At 36.8% G+C, this 17,879-nt stretch overlaps 1 protein-coding gene across 1 annotated transcript in view; it reads right to left on the minus strand.

Annotated features, from left to right (window-relative positions):
• LOC308494407 (DNA primase large subunit-like) overlaps positions 1–17,879 on the minus strand; it is a gene marked incomplete at both ends in the record, with an annotated part of 230,208 nt that overhangs the window by 115,156 nt on the left and 97,173 nt on the right. The gene's annotated exons all lie outside the window — the stretch shown is intronic.

Genomic DNA, 17,879 nt, shown 5'->3' on the forward strand with positions numbered 1-17,879 from the left:
ATTGAATTTCCAAAATTTATATGAACTATCAACTAGAGGGGCCACACATTCTCTTTTCATTTCTAGCTGAATGGAGTAACTTAAGTTTCTTTAAAGGGAGGGTAAATACTCTACCACTCAATACAGCTTAACTATGGCTCCCTGGTTCTACGGAAATAAGTAGCCCCGAAACTAAAACCCAAAACTCAAATTATGAATACACTGTAACAGGCACTACAGAAAAAGTAAATCTCGGCATAATTCCTTCCTTCTAAACTATGTCTTTTTGCTTTTAGTGTGTTTTTTGTTTGTTTGTTTGTTTGTTTTGTTGGTTTTTTTTGGTCATTAAATGATAGTTACAAATAAAGCAGAAATGTTGGCTAAATATATTTTCTCAACATTACTAAAAACATACATCAAAGTTCAAAGTCATTGACAGTAAACACCTGTTTAAAAAAAATGCAACCTGGCAAGATTGAAACTGCTTCATATATTTATAGGGACAGCGTAAATGTGACTCTATTGAAATAAAACTCACTTAGATGTAGAGAAATATCCTTTGTCATTTATGTACCAATGCTAAAATTACAGTGCTATGTTAAACACTTTTCAAGACACTATTGCTAAATAAATGAGTTGCAGTTTCTGGTAAGTAAGTTATTTTGAAAGGGAGCCCAAAATAATTGCCTCAAAACACTGCCACCCCAAAAGGACATAACGGTTCTAGAACATTGCAATCCTAATAGCAATTAGAAGATTAATCTACTCCAGGATGGTAAAACCTGGATAGAAAACATGTTCAGTTCTCACATCTTTTTAAGAGTAAGGCAAACACAGATAATATTTGATTCTTAGACTTTCCACTTAAATTAGCTCAGCATTGACAAAGTTATTTTTAGAATTATGATCCTGGAGGTAAGTACATGGGTGTTTGTTATATTCTTTTGCATACATTTGTGTTGAAGAGAGGGAGGCAGGGAGGGAGGGATGACTGATTTTCTAGTAGTGTGAGGAATGGCTTGGAGGCGGGTGATCCAGGGATCCAAAACGAAGAACCAAATTAAGGCAGAGGCTGTACCAATTGAAAGGAAGATATGAGGTGAGAAATATGAAGGAGTTTACATAACTTCATGCCTAAAATAGAAGAGAGAACATCCAGGTGGGTAAACTGTTGTATTAACTGCAATATAATGGCTACAGGAAGAGGAGTTAGGGAGAGAAAAGGAAATTATTAGTTTTAAGCATGCTGAATTTGAGGTGCTTTTGAATATCCCAGAAGCAACTGAATATAAATGGATGTAGAACCCAGAAGAGGATATGGAGCTGAAGATTTATAGTTAAGTATTATCAGCAAAAAAAATAGCAGGTAATGCCATGGACTGGTTAAAAATTCCCAAGGATTATGCATAAAGCAGGGATGTCCAATGGTCATTCACGAGTGGTAGCTTAGCAGAGAAGTGTGTGAGGGTTCGGTCCAAGCCACATCCAGATAAGAGAACAGGACTGATTGCCAACATCTGCTCTGGTTATGGAATGGGAGATAAGAGGTATCTGCCATGTATGGTATCTGCCTTCCTAGTGGGAGTGAGACAATAAAGGGAAATAAGGAATTTTGCCAATAGACAAAAAATTTTATAACAGTGATTAAGCAACTACAGATTTATTGAGAGGAAGAGAGAGAAAACGACGGGCAGCTCTTTTAATTTAACTCTTGTTGCACAACTGGAATAAATGAATTTCACTTTGTGGAGAGAAAGAAAATGTTCCCCGAGAAAAGCACTGTGCAAGCACTCTGCCTCCAGCAGCTCTTAAAATCCTAAAGTAGACTATGCTGTTAGCCAGTTGGTATTCTGAAGCAGAATTTTTTAAATTGGCCTGCAGAATGAAAAAAAATTCCATGATTTTCTTCTTCAAATGATGGGTGTGAAGTGAGAGAGCAAGAATACACAAAGAGGAAACTACGTTAAGTAAATATGGTCAATGGTTCTTAGAGAGTCAATAGGTATTTGGAAAACAACGATGACTCAATCAGTTGAAAATGAAGAGGATGACTTTATTTTAAAATAATAAATGCCTCTTCACTGAACTACTCACGCAACACTGGCTAAATTAAAACACATAAAAATGACAAGAAAACAACACTTACTTGGAAAATATTGCTCAATTTTGTTCTCTGGTGTTTTTACCTTCTTCCTTACAAAACTCGGGGAATGACAATATGCATTAATATCAAAGTTGTACCTTAAAAGAAATCCTAAACAGGTAACCAGCACAGGTTAGCCCCTTCTTTTCATACAATCTGTTCTACTCAAAAAAGCAGAGCAGTCCTCTCTTTCAGTGGCACTTAGGTACAATGACAAGGAGATCAAATTAGGTGGTTTTTGTCCTAGTTTGCTGTTTTGTTTTTAACAGATATTATTTTTTAGAGCAGTTTTAGGTTCACAGCAAAATTGAAAGGACGGTACAGAAAATTCCCAGACATCCTCTGCCCCACATATGCACAGCCTCCATCAACATCCCCCGTGAAAGTGGTACGTTTATAATAATGGATGAACCTACAATAACACATCATTAACACCCAAAGCCATAGCTTACACTAAGGTTCACTCTTGGAGTTGTAGTTCAGTGGGTTTGGAAGAATATATAATGACACATCTACCACTGTAATATTGTACAGAATAATTTCACTGCCCTAAAAAATCCCCTCTGCTCCACGTGGTCATCCTTTCTTCCCCTCTACTTCCCGGCAACCACTGACCTTTTTACTGTCTCCATACTTTTGCCTTTTCCAAAGTGTCATACAGTATGCAGACTTTTCAGATTGGCTTCTTTCACTTAGTAATGTGCATTTATGGTTCCTCCATGTTTTTTCATGATTTGATAGCTCATTTCTTTTTAGCATTCCATCATCTGGATGGACTACAATTTCTTTATCCAATCAGTACCTAAGGACATCTTGGATGCTTCCAAGTTTTAGCAATTATAAGTAAATCTGTTGTAAACATCTGTGTGCAGGGTTTATGTAGACACAAGTTTCCATTAGGTGTCTTTTTAAATTAAAAACGAATACGGAATGTTTTTTCAAAATGTCTTTACATCCTTCTCATTTCATACAAGATTTCATATGGTGCCTGCTGTACCTTATTACTCCTTAAGAGTACCAACTGAAAATCTAGAATACAAACCCTTTTCTACTAAGTGGGAGATCCATAGATTAATTATAATTAATTACACACATATTCGAAGAGACACACAATTTGGAGGCCGAGAAAACAATTTTTGAAACCAAAACGCAACAATTTATTTAAGCAGCGATCTCACAGTAAAAGAAGATAGAGCTCTAGAGAGAACCGGTTGCTCTACAGAATTATCACTGTTATTACATGGACGAAGGCAGATGTCAAGTAAAATTAACTTTAACAAGCAGCTGCTCTTTTAATTTTCATTGATTGTAACAATGGAAAATCCTGTCTTTTTGAACTATATTTTCTTATAATAGTAGTGATCCTAATTACAAATCCCAAACTGTGAGAATCCACATTATACACTCCTTTGCTCCTGGGACCAAACTGCCCCAGTTTCATGTTCTCCCCAGCTGGGTGAGATGCTGTCCGTCACTCATTCTAACTAGTGCTCAGATTCCCTCAGCGTTCCCTGGTGTTCACAGGGCTCTTACACACACATTATCTCATTTGATCTTCACAACAGGGTGGTTTCATCACTACAATGCGTTGGTATATGGAAATTTCTTTATCAGCTGGCCACAAACACAACTTTCAAGATGTCGGCTCTAAAAACCAACCAAAGACCTTGTCAAGCAAAACGTATAGATTCCATTTGAGTTCTAAACATACCCAAGTAGTTTAATTTCCCAAAAATATTAAACACTGCAGAGTTAACAAGATATTTCCAGTTCAGGGGTCTGAATGATATGAAGAACTGAGACAGTAAACCTGGGAATAGTGCAAACAGACAGCCCAGTGCTGATTTTTGATCTTGAAACCTATGGTGTGAAAAGAAGCTTGTTATTCAAAGGCTAACCTAAGCACCTTACTGAGGCTCTACATCATTTAGAAATGGAAAACAATTGCTTGAGCAAGAAAAAAAGGTATTAAGAAATATGCCGCGATAAATGTACATGGATCGCTGAATTTTCTCCCTTAGAGTAACACACCCATAAAATCATTTTACTTCTAGAATACCCTGCTAATTTTGGTTCAAAATTCTTAAGCTACCGGAGGAAGTAGTTTTGCAATTAGATTCTCATAAAGAAAGGAAAGTTCTGGCAGGTAAAACAGCATATTTTGTTCTTCATGTTGTCATCCAAGAGATGAAATTGTCTGTTTTGTTTGTCCTCTTACAGGATTGCTCTTGTACAGTAGGAATAAGAGCAGTATCCCTCATCTTTTTACTACATGCAGGGCATTCTACTGGGAGTTCCATAGACTCTAATCCTCATAATATCCCTAAAAGTGGTATTATCCCCGAGGCACCCAAGGGCTTCGCAAACTCTTCAGCCAAAGGTACCCTGAACATCAAGTAGAGTGAACTGGTGACATTTGTGCCCTAAGCAACAACTTCTTTTAGCCTCATATATTTAACTTAAAATTTTATCCAAAATTTGCATTTGATTCAAGAACATGTCCTTCTTGGTCTTACTATAGAAAATGGTGAATTATTTTACCATTGAGTAAAACAGTGCCATTATTGTCCTGTATATATGGACTATATATATTCCCTAGTATATGCAGTCCCATATATTCTGGCCATCCTAGAGCATTAGAAAACATGTTACCACATTTTTACCCCTCATAGCCCCCATGAAAGAAAGTCTCCAGAGGTACATTTGGGATTGGGGAGTTGCCTGAGATGATGCTGGGTCTTGCCAGATTTCACTGGCCATGTTTTGTGCCATTTCATATGACTAACACAATTATAGACAGATAGAACTGACTTTGTTTCAGACATAAATCTTTATATGCCTAGACTCTAAAAATCATTTAAATTCCTAGATTTCTCATTCATTTAATAAATTTGTGAGGCAATAACTGAAATTCTAAAGTTCCTTGTTTATTACTATATGTTCATTCATCATTTTTGTCTCACAACACACCTATGTTATATTTACCTAAATTTGTATTTGTCAATTTCCTATTTAATGTAAGAAATATTCTTATCTGGGTTTTCCAGAACCAAACTGTTCCTTTACTGTTTGTTGTAAGCATGAATCTTGAGCAAAGTCTTATTTTGTGTAAATTTCTCATAAAGCTTCCTAAGTATGAACATAAATTCTACCAAGTGCACTGGAGTTGCCAACTGTATCTATAGGTTTCTACTAAATGTTTAAAAGACTGCCCAGACAGAATAGTGGCTTTCATAGTACATGTTATTTATCGTCTTTAAGTAGCATAATCCAAAATTCTATAACTTCCTGCTGAATCTATTTCCTATTATAAATGTCACATAAACCACTCATTACGTTTGCAATCTTATCTCCTCTCTATGTATTGTTAAACACTGTACCCCTTCTAATGCTGGAAACTTTAAATTAAACATAATCTATCCCACACTACACTTACAAACTTAAATTTATTAAATAAGCTAAAATTAATGTCAAACTATCCACAATTATATATCATTACCACAGTGGAGAGGAGACACAGTAAAGACATGGATGTGTAAGTACATATTTTCATTTTTCCATAAGAACTCTTTTTTCCCTTGGTTTGGACTTAATTATTAACACTTGGAAGTGAAAAGAGAGCAATAGGGAGTGGAGTGAATGGGGATGATAGGTTTTTATTAAAGCCTCTGTGACACTGATCTGTTGTGTGACAAAAGAAACAGTCCTTGGGGATGCACTTGAAGAACTGGAGGGTCTTAGGTGATTAAACACAACTTGTCAACAAGGATATATAGAGACTTCCATTTCCCTCCACAGCTGTACTTCAAACCACTGATCCAAATGTATAACTCAGGGATGGTAGCCCCAGATGGCTAACAGCATACCTCTAATGTTTATGTTAACAGATGCTGCAAAAAAGTATTCATTTGCTTCGTACTTCAGCTACTTTTTCTCGCCTGTGTGACTTCACTTTCCCTGCTGTTTCAGAGCACCTTGATTTCTTCCTTGATAGAGACCCTGCATTTGCAGGTGTAGAAAATGTGTCTAGTTAAGTGTAAAACAGCTCAGCGTGCTTCCACATCTCATTCACAGACTATTTCTCTAACCTGAAATAATCAGCTATCACACTATTTTGGGTTGCATTCAATTTAGTTGAAATTTAAGCTATTTTCTCTATTCATGAAGTACTCCTGCCTGCAGTTTTCCTTTAAAAATAAATAAGACTATTATGTAATTTCGTCTCTCCACTAAAGAATTTCTATATTTAAGCCCTTCTGAAAGGAGCTTCTTAAAATATTTGACCTGCTTTCAATTATACACAGATGCATGTTTTGCATACTAAAACTACAGTCTTGTAATTAATTATAAAACTTCTGATTGTATTTAAAACAAATCAGAACAGAAAAAATAAATACTTTCCATTACTAGATATAAAAATCAGTAACAACCATTCAAAATGAAAAGGAAATAGAGAAGTATGAGTATGTCTTTACTGTGATAAGGACCTTTAAATACTCCAACTGGACTTTTCACATCAGCATTCTAACATCAGATAAGATGCATTTTTTTTCTAAAGATTTTAGTTCATCATACATTTAGAGACAAAACTCATTTAATACAACTGAAGAAGTATGAAGAAAAACGAAATACATGTACTTTGAAATGTTTCAACAAACACAGCAGGGTTCCCAAAATCCTCTTTTCTTTCTTGCTCCCCCATCCCATCCCCCACCAAAATCAGGAATTACCACAAGGAGCAACCTGAATCACTGATGTCTTCTCATTTCTAAACTTACAGAAGTTTCAAATAACATACAATCCCCTTGTGAACACAGACCCAAGCCACTGAATTTATTAATTTAAAGGAATAAATCAGTTCATTCTTGATTTATCTAACCTTATAAATTAAAATTGTATGCAAAATAACATTTTTCTAAGAAAAGTAAATATTTTTCTTATTCCTTATTTCCTTTCAGGTTATGACCTTTTCTATTACATTTAAAGTTGGCGACAATCACTGGATTCTATGGTAAAAAAGAGATGACTGTATGAAAATTCAAAGAACCCTTACTTGTTTAGCCAGAAAAGGTTTGTAGAAAATAATGTGGTTAAAACAATTGCCTATTGTTCTGACTGCTGGAAATTATGAGCCAGCATTTTAGTGATGGAATAGAACCTAGCTAATATTTTCCTGCAAGCTACTGAGGGTGTGGATTCTAGACCACTGTGACATAATATTAAGTGCACCCATGAATCTTGTGTACTAGCTCGAAGTACCAAAAGATGAAATCAAGAGAGGGGATAAAGCATATTTAAAGATTTATCTCCTAAGAATAAGCATTTTAGCATATCATATTTGTAAAACATTCTTTGATGTCTGAACAGTTAGTTGAGACTTTTAAAAGACCTTGATATACATTTGACTGATTGCTTTCCGATGACATTATTTCAAGTATTTTTGTACAGTCGAGTTGATAGTCTTGATGGATAACCAGACAAGCAAAGGACAAGTCTGAACAATAGCCATCCTTTATATCTGACATCTTCAGGTTTTATTTCATATTTTAGGAAAAGAGAAAGGAAACAAAAACACTTTTTTGTTAGGCAGGCAATGTTAGTTCCAAAAGATCATATTACACACAGAAAGGCCCCAATCAACATTATTTTGAAGCAGCAAATCTTTAAATAAAAATTGATTTTGTTGCAACTAAAGAATCATCAACACTTATAAAACCAGGAAGAGGGAAAGATTTGCATCTCACATTTCTTTAAGTTTGCTTTCTCTAATAAAATGTTTTGAATGAATGGCCACAAGTTTCCCTGGACACAGTACACCAAATGCAAACTTTGCTTTTTCCTGTTCTGCTATAGTGCCTGACTTATATTTGCCCCTCAGTTTGTTCATGTCAATCAAATGTAAATGAACACTAGCATGAACTAAAATCAGTCCTACCAAGATGCTTCAACAGTGTTGGCATGAGAATGATCAGACAGATGACAGAATTTTAAACTCAAGCATTGAAAAACATTTATTTCTCCAAAATCTCCAGAGTTGAAAAAAGAAAAGTTGACATTAACATCACGTAAAAGTACTCAGTAGACATTTTTATTAAAGATACATCATAAGTAGTAAAGGTCTGGGCAACAAAGGACTTAAGGGAACTGGACGTTTGCAACAGCAGACTGTCACTTTTCACCAGCATTCTAGTTTGAAGTCAGAGAAAAAACTGGGATCCCCTGTGGCAGGAAAGAACAGAGATTCCACTCACTGGTATGAGCAGAAGCAGATCTGGAAGGAAAGACAGAGGTTCAGTTTCGTCCATGTTCAGTCTGAACTGCCTGTTAGATATCCAGGTAGAACTATCTGGACTTAAGTAATAAAACTATAAAATCAGTCAGTCAATCTCAGAACATTCCGTAGATTATTGTGTTTAACATAATTTCTACCCTGAAAACTAGAGCAATCAAATAATGTCTTCAGTCTTAGTTCTCCTTTTCATTATTAGCTATAATTAATGGACACAAGTATCACTTGCTACAGAATCACCCAGTTCTAAGATCCCTTAACACATTTGAAGCTTCACAAGAAGCTCTTAAGCCACCCAAGCATCCTCAGAGTATTGAGCCATCATTTGCTTAGGGATGCACTGGCAATATGGTGGCTACTAGCCACTTGTGGTGTTGAGTTCTTAAGATGTAGTTAGTCTAAATGGAGATATGCTATAGAATACACATCAAATTTCAAAGACATAGTATGGAGAAAAGAGGGTAAAATATCTCATTAAAATTTCTTATATTGATTACATGTTGAAATGGTACTATTTTGTATCTATTGATTAAATAAAATACAGTAAAATTGATTTCATCCTTCTAAAACTTTTTTTTTAAATGTGCATACCAGAAATTTTTAAATAACGTATGTCTCATATTGTATTTCTACTGGACAGAGAATTTCTGACCCAAAGATAAATATGACTTCTTTCTGGTACACAAATAGTAATAACATGCAATTTAAATAATTAAAATCTAGGAGCATGAGGAAGAACAACTGAAAATCACTTGTGTCATATGCAATTATTAGAAACAGGAAAGTACCCATTTTGTCTATGGCTGCCAAACATTTCAAAAAATACATGCCCCAATATAAGATCAAATAGAACCAAAAAACAAACAAAAAAATAGAGAAAGATGCATCTCTTTAAAAGAAAGTAACAAGAATTTTTCCCAAATATTTATACAAAATCATAAAATTATATGTTGTGATGAGCCACCCTACATTTTTGTTCAAGCAGGAAGGTCACTTTAAAAAAAAAACAAAAAAAAACTCAGTGGAGATTTTGGAGAAATAAACGTGTTTTTCAATGCTTGACTTTAAAATTCTGTCAGCTGATAATTCTCATTCCAACACGGTTGAAGCATCTTGGTAGGACTGATTTTAGTTCATGCTAGTATTCATTTACATTTGATTAAAATGAACAAACTGAGGGGTAAATATAAGTCAGGCACAAAAGCAGAACAGGAAAAACCAGGTTGCATATGGAGTACTATGTCTAGGGGATCTTGTCCCTTGTTACATTGAAAAATATTTTATCAAACACTAAGTGAATTAATGAATTTATTTATCAAGTTTTGAATTATATATTATATAGATGATTTCCCTAACCTGAAATATGTAAAATACCTGAGAACCTCATGGCTGAAAAGACACAGTATGATTCACTTTAATTTGTGGATAATCTATTCTTTTGCTACAAACTTTTTAATTTCTTTGGCTATGATATTCTTAAACTTCACAAGTCTACCAAAATTTAGGTTTTTCTTATCTTTCCTCCTTGGTATTGTATTAGCCCTTTCAATCAGAAGTCTCTGTTCTTTCTTAATTCTGAGTAATTTACCATCACTATTTCTTTGAATTCTTCTCTCTCCTCCAATTTCTTCTCTCTCTTATATCTATCCTAGTTATCTGATTTATTCAGTTCTTTATACTTCAACTACTATATTTATCATATCTAATATTCCCCTTTTGTGCTTTTTATGACTATTTGTCCCTACTTAACACTACTACTGTCCTCTATCACTGAGGGTATTTATTATATTTATTTTAAATCATTGATCCCTCCATTCTAATGATTGTGCTTCATGAAGTATATACTATTCAGTTTATCTTTTTCTCTTTTCAATGGTGGTTGTACTCTTCATGCATCTAATTATTTTGGCCTATAAGGCAATATTCATCAAAGGATATGGGCGAGTAGACCTGGAAACCTGTGTGAAAAACAGCCAAACCCAAGTCCTAGTCTCATACCTCCTGATAAATTTGAGAAACACAGAGGGGATGAGCCACAGGCCATAACCACTCTTAACCACTTCTTTTGCTGCCTACCACCAGGCAACCATTCTGGAAGGCATTAGCCCTTAAACTCTTAAAAGAACAAGAAAAAAAAATGAAGAAACAAAACTCATAGACACTCACAGACAATAGTTGAGTGGTTACCAGAGGGTAAGGGGGCAAGGGGTGGTAGATGAGTGTAAAAGGGGATCCAGTATATGGTGATGAAAAGAGAACTGACTCTGGGTGTTGAACACACAATGCGACGTATAGATGATGTATTACAGAATTGTACACCTGAAATCTATGTACCTTTACTAACAATTGTCACCCCTTAAACTTTAATTAAAAAACAACAACGCAGCAGTGCTGGGAGAAGGCAACCTCCATAGGCTATAAGCGGCAAGCCCTAGAAGGAAGGAGTGCCCTGGTTTAATGGTTAACCTGCACCTGTTTTCATCAGCGCAGCACCCCAGCAGGGCTTCCTGCTCCTCCTAACAGGACCCCACTGACATCAAATTCTGTGGCCCAGGGGCAGGCAATTATCATTTCAAGGCAACAGGAGAAAGTCAGGTCAAAACAAAACTTAAAAGGAAAAAATCTTAATGTATGTTCTCCAGATTCCTCAGGCCACCCTGTATCCTAGGCTGAAGCCTACGACACCAATTCACCACAGCCGCAGTCACTCCTGGTGTTGCTCAGTCATTTCAGTTATTTCCTCTGCTCCACACTTTCCTCTTACTTCTGTAGTTTCCCCATGGTTAGTTTTGGGGGAAAGAACCAACAGCCCATATTGATTATCTTCACAGAATCCCAAATAACTGAATGAAAGAATAAGATCTCTGGGCTACAGTTCAGGAAACTGGGAAAATATTAGAAAATAGGATTACTTGTAAGGATTCACTGATAACACTGAGTATAAATCACCTAACACTTTGAAAGCACCACATACACTTAAAAATACAAATAAACCTCTAATCCAATTGTCAGACTAATACTAACAATTAAGAATAATTTGTAAAATAGAGTCAAACTCCCTTCCCCAGCTCCCAAGAATGAGCTCTTTCTGGCACAACATAAGTATTGTTGGGAAAGGCAGACATTGCAATTGTCGCCCGATGCGTAACCACCTAAGAATGTGTGTTGGGCCCAGAAGATTTTCTCACAAAGAGATAAAGAGCTCCCACAGCCTGGACCACTCATATTTCTGTGTTTGGGGATACCTTTACCTGTTCTGGGTTTCACATGGACTTCTTTGTTCTGCTTAAGCCTCTGTGTTATGCAGCACCCGGCCGACCCCACTGCTCTCTGTTCTGGGAAGAGAGGGAAGGGGATCCTTCACCTGCAGCACGGGGGTGAGGGGTGGGCACAGACCGTCACCCTGGGGCAGCCAGGCTGCAGGGCAGGACTCACTGGCCACAGGGAACCAGCTGTTGAAGCTGATTTCGCTCTGCCTCTTTTCTATTTGAGTAAAGCTTTGGTATGTCTAGTAGTGTCTGTACGAGTCATATCTTTTCTGATGACTTCCATACCTACAAACCATGCAGCAATTTGACACCCTGGGACTGCGGCTTCTGGTGGCAGACACGGTCATGCCCTTTGCTATGCTCCCTAAAGTTGGACTCCTCCCCTGGTAGTAGTAACAGGTGTCACTTGTTTGACAAGCACAAAAACATTCATGGAATCACAAATTTTTTAGTGAAATTCCCAGTTAAACCTACATTCTACTTTTAAATTTACCACACAGTTTCTGCTGTTAAAAAGGCACAGCTTTGAAGCCACACTGAATAAACTACAATTTTCCCAGGACCAATGCTCCTGGTTCACGCTACACTGCAGATGATGGGGGGAGGGTGTCACAAAGAAAATGCCGTGTGGCAATAACCCTGGGAAATCTGTTCTATCGGGATTCCAACCACCACCACCACCAGCACGCACCACATCATCATTGGCCATTCTTTCTAGTGGAATTCTCCTTTCCAACTATCTATAATACAAAATCAGTACTGTGTATGCTGACTGTAGCCAAGGTTACATACTAGGATTTTAATTTAAGACTGAAAGGGGAAGTGAGAAATCAGGTAGAAACAACACAGTAATGAATGAGCTCAACCTGAGCTTAAAGTCAGAGGTGCCTGGATTCAAATGCCAGCCCTTACTAGCTATGACCTTGAAGGAAGTATTTAATTCCTTAGTGTTTCAACTTCCTCATCTGTAAAATGAGGGGACTAGTTTCTATTTTACATGACTACGGCAAGAACTAGAAATAATAAATGGAAGAAACCTATAGATGTAAGTTTTACCTTCAATTCTTTATTCAGCAAATACGTCTGTGCCAAACAACGGGCTGTGCCCTGAGAGCTACTGGTTCCTGACACACCACGTAACCTCTATTACAACTACTACCATCACCATTACAATTTGTTTCAAATAAATTGATTGAGCTTCACTCAGAATTCACAGGCTAACCTTACATTTACTGAATTCTCAAATTATTTCAATTCCTAATGGAGTCAATATTATTCTTTAAAAAACAATCAAACCATTGCTATATGGTTTTTAGTAAAATGTCACCACCACAAGTTAGCGAACATGTTTACTTCTCATTGTTTCTAACTATGTTCTTGTAGTACCATAAAAACAATGACTTTAAAGTTCCAAATTTCATTGATCAAATACACTCAGCCCCAAACATGATATACATTGCCACATTTTTACCACAATATTATCCTAAAAGTAGACACTTCTTTAAAAAGCAGTATACTGAAGGTGCCAAAAAAATGTATACATACTTTAAGAAAGGAAAACACTATATTAAAATTACACTGATTATAACGATTTTGACTACCTCTTGTAATTGCAGAAGTCAAACATGACTTGAATTTATCGTTTGTTATCAGTATACATTGAGTATTACAATTTTAGTACAGTTTCTTCCTTTCTTAAAATGTGTATACATGTTTTGGCACCCTCTGTACATATTTATGTATGTATATATGTATGTATGTACGTATGTGTGTATATATATATTTGTATATATACATAAACATGTGTATATATAATTCATATATATTATACTCGTGTATATATATACTTTTATATATACAAACACACAAACACCTTAAAACATACGTTAGACATATGTCTCTTTTATTACGCTAGTTTCCACCTTCTTTTCTATCCTGACTACACGAATACTTTATAGAAGAGGGTAGACTTGACAACACTGATTCAAAACCAAATTGAGTGCTTGTTCCAATTAAAATTTAATATTAAACAAGCTTTTAGAAGACATTTCTCTTGTAATTTTCTAGGGGAGTTGTTAGAACTTGACTAATCATCTTTTAAACTGTTTTTCTGATGCAACAGTGTCTGTAAAAATTCATGGGCTAAATAAAAGTCACAAACACTAAACATTAAATGCAGTTGTCACTCAAGCACACAAGTTTTTCTGAACTGCTATATTTGAGGAATATGAATAAAATCCTTATGCTTCACACTAGAAGAAACCAAATGTGTACTCCATGTGGGGGAAAGACAAGATTATGGCTCCAGTAACTTTTGTATAAATAACCAACCACAGAAACATTTGTTCAATGTCTACTCAGTTTTGATCCTTTTCCCCCAGACATCCACCTCATCAGAACCAAGCTTTTTCACAATAAATAATGGTCAATGCTAGTCATCTGTTTTCCAAGATCTCATTTCTGATGCCTAGGTTTGTGATTTAATGAGAAATGTGACTAATTGAGTTATGAAGATAATACAACGATTGGGAAAGTTGAATGTGTCATGTATACTGGACATATCAGGAATGTGTCATATATACTGGACATATCAGGAACATTTCGTGTATACTGGTCATATGAGGAATGTGTCATGTATACTGGACATATCACGAACATGTTGTGTATAATGGATATATCAGGAACATGTCATGTATACTGGTCATATCAGAATGTGTCACGTATACTGGACATATCAGGAACGTGTCATGTATCCTGGACATATCAATAATATGTCCACAGTGCCCAGTGCCCTCTTGAAGCTGAATCTGCTCAGATAAAGTCCCCTGATTCTCTTCTTTCCCCAAGGATGAGTCTGTGTCTAAAATCATGAGGCCTCAGATATCTGCTCTTCATGGTCACCCTGCCTTGTCTTACATACCTCCAGCCTGCACTCCACTTTGTCATGCCAGGGATCCTGCTAATTAAATACAAATCTGTCCTGCTTTGCCCTCAAATAAATCTCGTAAGTGACTCTTCCCTGCCTTCAGGATGTAGTCCCATCCTTGGCCTGTTCTGCCTCTTTCCACCTCCTCTTCAGTCCCATCCCTCTCCCAACCCTTCCTCCCCTTAGGCTGTGTGCTCCTGACATTCTGAAGAGCAGCTCTTCCCATTGGTCCAGTAGTTCCATGCCTCTGCTCTTTGTGATTCCAGTTGTCCTTCTACACACCTCAGACCTGTCTCTGCAAACACCTATTATTCATCTTTTCCATTCCTCAACAGCCTTCCAGGAAACTTCTCCTATCTGTCCCACGCCTTAACCTTACAATTGATGACTCCCTGCCTGGCGTCCCTGCAGTACACACTCCACTGCTTTGCACACGTCTGTCTGCTTGTCACTCTCCCTCTCCCGCACAGCACACTCCTTTAGGGCCGAGGGCAGGGCTTGCTCACCTCTGCCCCCATAAAGCACAGCATAGAATTGTCACTCAATAAATGACTGACAAATGCATTAATTAACCTTTGCATGTAAGGAAAATAACCTGCACATGATAAGCACTCATTAAATACCTACTGAATAAAAGCATAAATAAATCTCTCGCCATATATGTACATCTACAGACACTCATATTTCCTATAATCTAAGACTTTTTAACATATAGATGTAAATTTTTTTCCGTATCTTCTACTTGGCCTTGGGGACCCAAAACAAAAAGAACAAGAAAACGCAGGGTATAGTCATCAGCCCTTTCAATAGACCAACACCACCAAGTCAGATCTAATGATAATAGTTAGAAACATGTGAACTAATTCACGTGATCTGTCCCTGCCCACGTGCATAGGCAGAACCCTTAGGGGGCAAGGAACAGACACAAGCTTTAACTGCCCAAGGGGGGAAACAGCAATTGTTAAAAGGAGTCCAGTCTGGAGTGACTCACAGAATCGAAAGAAGAGCTATAGTGAACGGGAATGGCAAGACCTCACAGAACAGAGCCAGGTAAACTGCCCATCAGCTCAGTCTGGGCCCAGATGTCCCAGACTAACCACTGTGGCCTGCGGGATGTGAAACTATGATTTCCCAGGCTGTGTCACATGGTCACAGACCCTTGACCTCCACTGTGAATATTTATTTATTCCTCTACCAGTCACCCCATACAGCTAACCCACTATTCAAATATCTCCAAAGTACCAGCTCCATAGTAACTTGTCTTCACAACTTAGACAAGAATTTATCCATTCATCAATACTTACTTGAGTACCTACCTCCTTGTCCCCCCCTTTCCCCGACAATCACCGTTCTAGACGTTAAGGATGGAAATGTGAACAAGTTAAAAATCCTTGCTTTCTAGTGAGGGAGACAGTAAACAAATACAAAATGTAATGTTAGGTGAGATTAAGTGCTAAAAAGAAGACAACATGGAGAGGGCATGATAAGGAAGGTTTAGGAGGGCGAGGCTCTTTCGGACGGGAAATTTTTCTCTTAGAAGATGACATTAGAGGAGAGAGACATGACTAAAGTGACGATGCAAACATATAGCTATCTGAGGGGAAGCATTCCAGGATGAGGGAAAAACAAATGCTAAGGTCCTAAAATGAAGTCTTCAAGAGACCACAAAAAACTGGGAAAGGAACAGTCAATCCATGGTGAACGAAGAACAAACGCAAAGGACCAAGAAAGACAAGGTATGGCTAGGGAAGAGTGAGCAAAAAGTAGTTTTACAAGATGAAACTGAACAGACAGGTTAGGAGTTGGGATACATACATTTTTTTTTCTGACTGTGACAAGAAAACATGGCAGTTTTTTCTCATTCCAAACAAACTGCTTTCAGTTGACACTACTTCTTATTCTAGGGAGAAAAAAGCAACAACAACTAATGACAGCATAATCCCTATAAAAATCCCTACCACTATTATTTACTTTCTCAATGTCTGTGTAAATACTATCATGCATCAGGTTTTACAATCGCTTATAAAGAGATTGTGTGCAATCATGCAAATGAACAACACGATTTTAATTTTCCATTTTCTAAAGCTTTTAAATCTATAAAGCTCAAGGAAGGTCAAATAATATTTGTGAACAAGCAGAATGAAGTAAATGAATTTCAACTATTAAGAGAAACCAACAATCAAGTATTTGAAATAGCATTTGGTATTATTCAATCGAAGAACAAAATGATACAAAGTCTTGTACTATTTTAATGATATAAAAACTACTTAATACCTTAATCATTTAGCACCAAACACAGGTCACTCTAGTTCTTTACTTTTTTACTGCTTCTACATGACAATGAAATCATCTTCTTGTGCCTTTAGTTAGACCAATACTGGCTCACGTTTCCCTGCAGGTTATGGAACCTTTCATTGCCAAGAAAATAAGTATTTCACTTGACCACAAAGGTACTTCTGTTAGATGAAATACCAAGTCTAGTGATTAATGATGGTAAAATACATCACCACTTCCTCTCCCAGTCAAAAGCCTTACATGCAATACAACAAATGGCATTTCCTTCACCATTTCCATTCTCTTCCAGGTGAACAAGTCTCTGCCTTCTTTTGTTTCCGAGACCCACAGACTGTCCTAACCTACACTGAATAAAATGTCAATATTGACAATGCCTTGACCAGCGATCCTTTAATCTTTCCTGCTTTCAGTTGTCACTACTTTCCTGCATCACTAATAAAAAATCCTAGCTTCTAGTTGATCTTGAGAGAGTCATAAATTTTGGTTTGGGTGGTTTTTCTGAAAAACACATTATCACATGTGATTAGTGCATTTTCATATACGCCACAAAATTTTTTAAATGCAATTTGTTTCTGGCAAGATATATAGGTAAGCACATGTGTGACCCTTTTAAAACAAACCCACTGATTAGTTTGTAAGATATATTGTTTATGCTTCTAGTACTTCCTTTCACTGCTGCTGCTGTTTAAACATTTTAATGAAAGACTGTATTGTGCTCACATCCTGAGGCTTTAATCAAAGCCATAGTTTTAAAAATAAATAATCTGGAATCATCCAACATGTCTTATAAAACAACAACAAAAACAACAACAGAAGAAAAACTACTTCCCTAAGAGGACTGAGGAGTCCATCCGGTGCTGGTCCTCAGTTGCTCCTCAGAAAAGGTCTGTGTTCGGCACGTCCTTCTCTAGCTTTCCTCTTAAGTCCATGAAAAATACATTTAATTTCCTTGACAAGGATGGTGTTTTCTCCTGTCCC

This window comes from Rhinolophus hipposideros (assembly GCF_964194185.1).
Source record: "Rhinolophus hipposideros genome assembly, chromosome: 3".
Taxonomy (NCBI): domain Eukaryota; kingdom Metazoa; phylum Chordata; class Mammalia; order Chiroptera; family Rhinolophidae; genus Rhinolophus; species Rhinolophus hipposideros.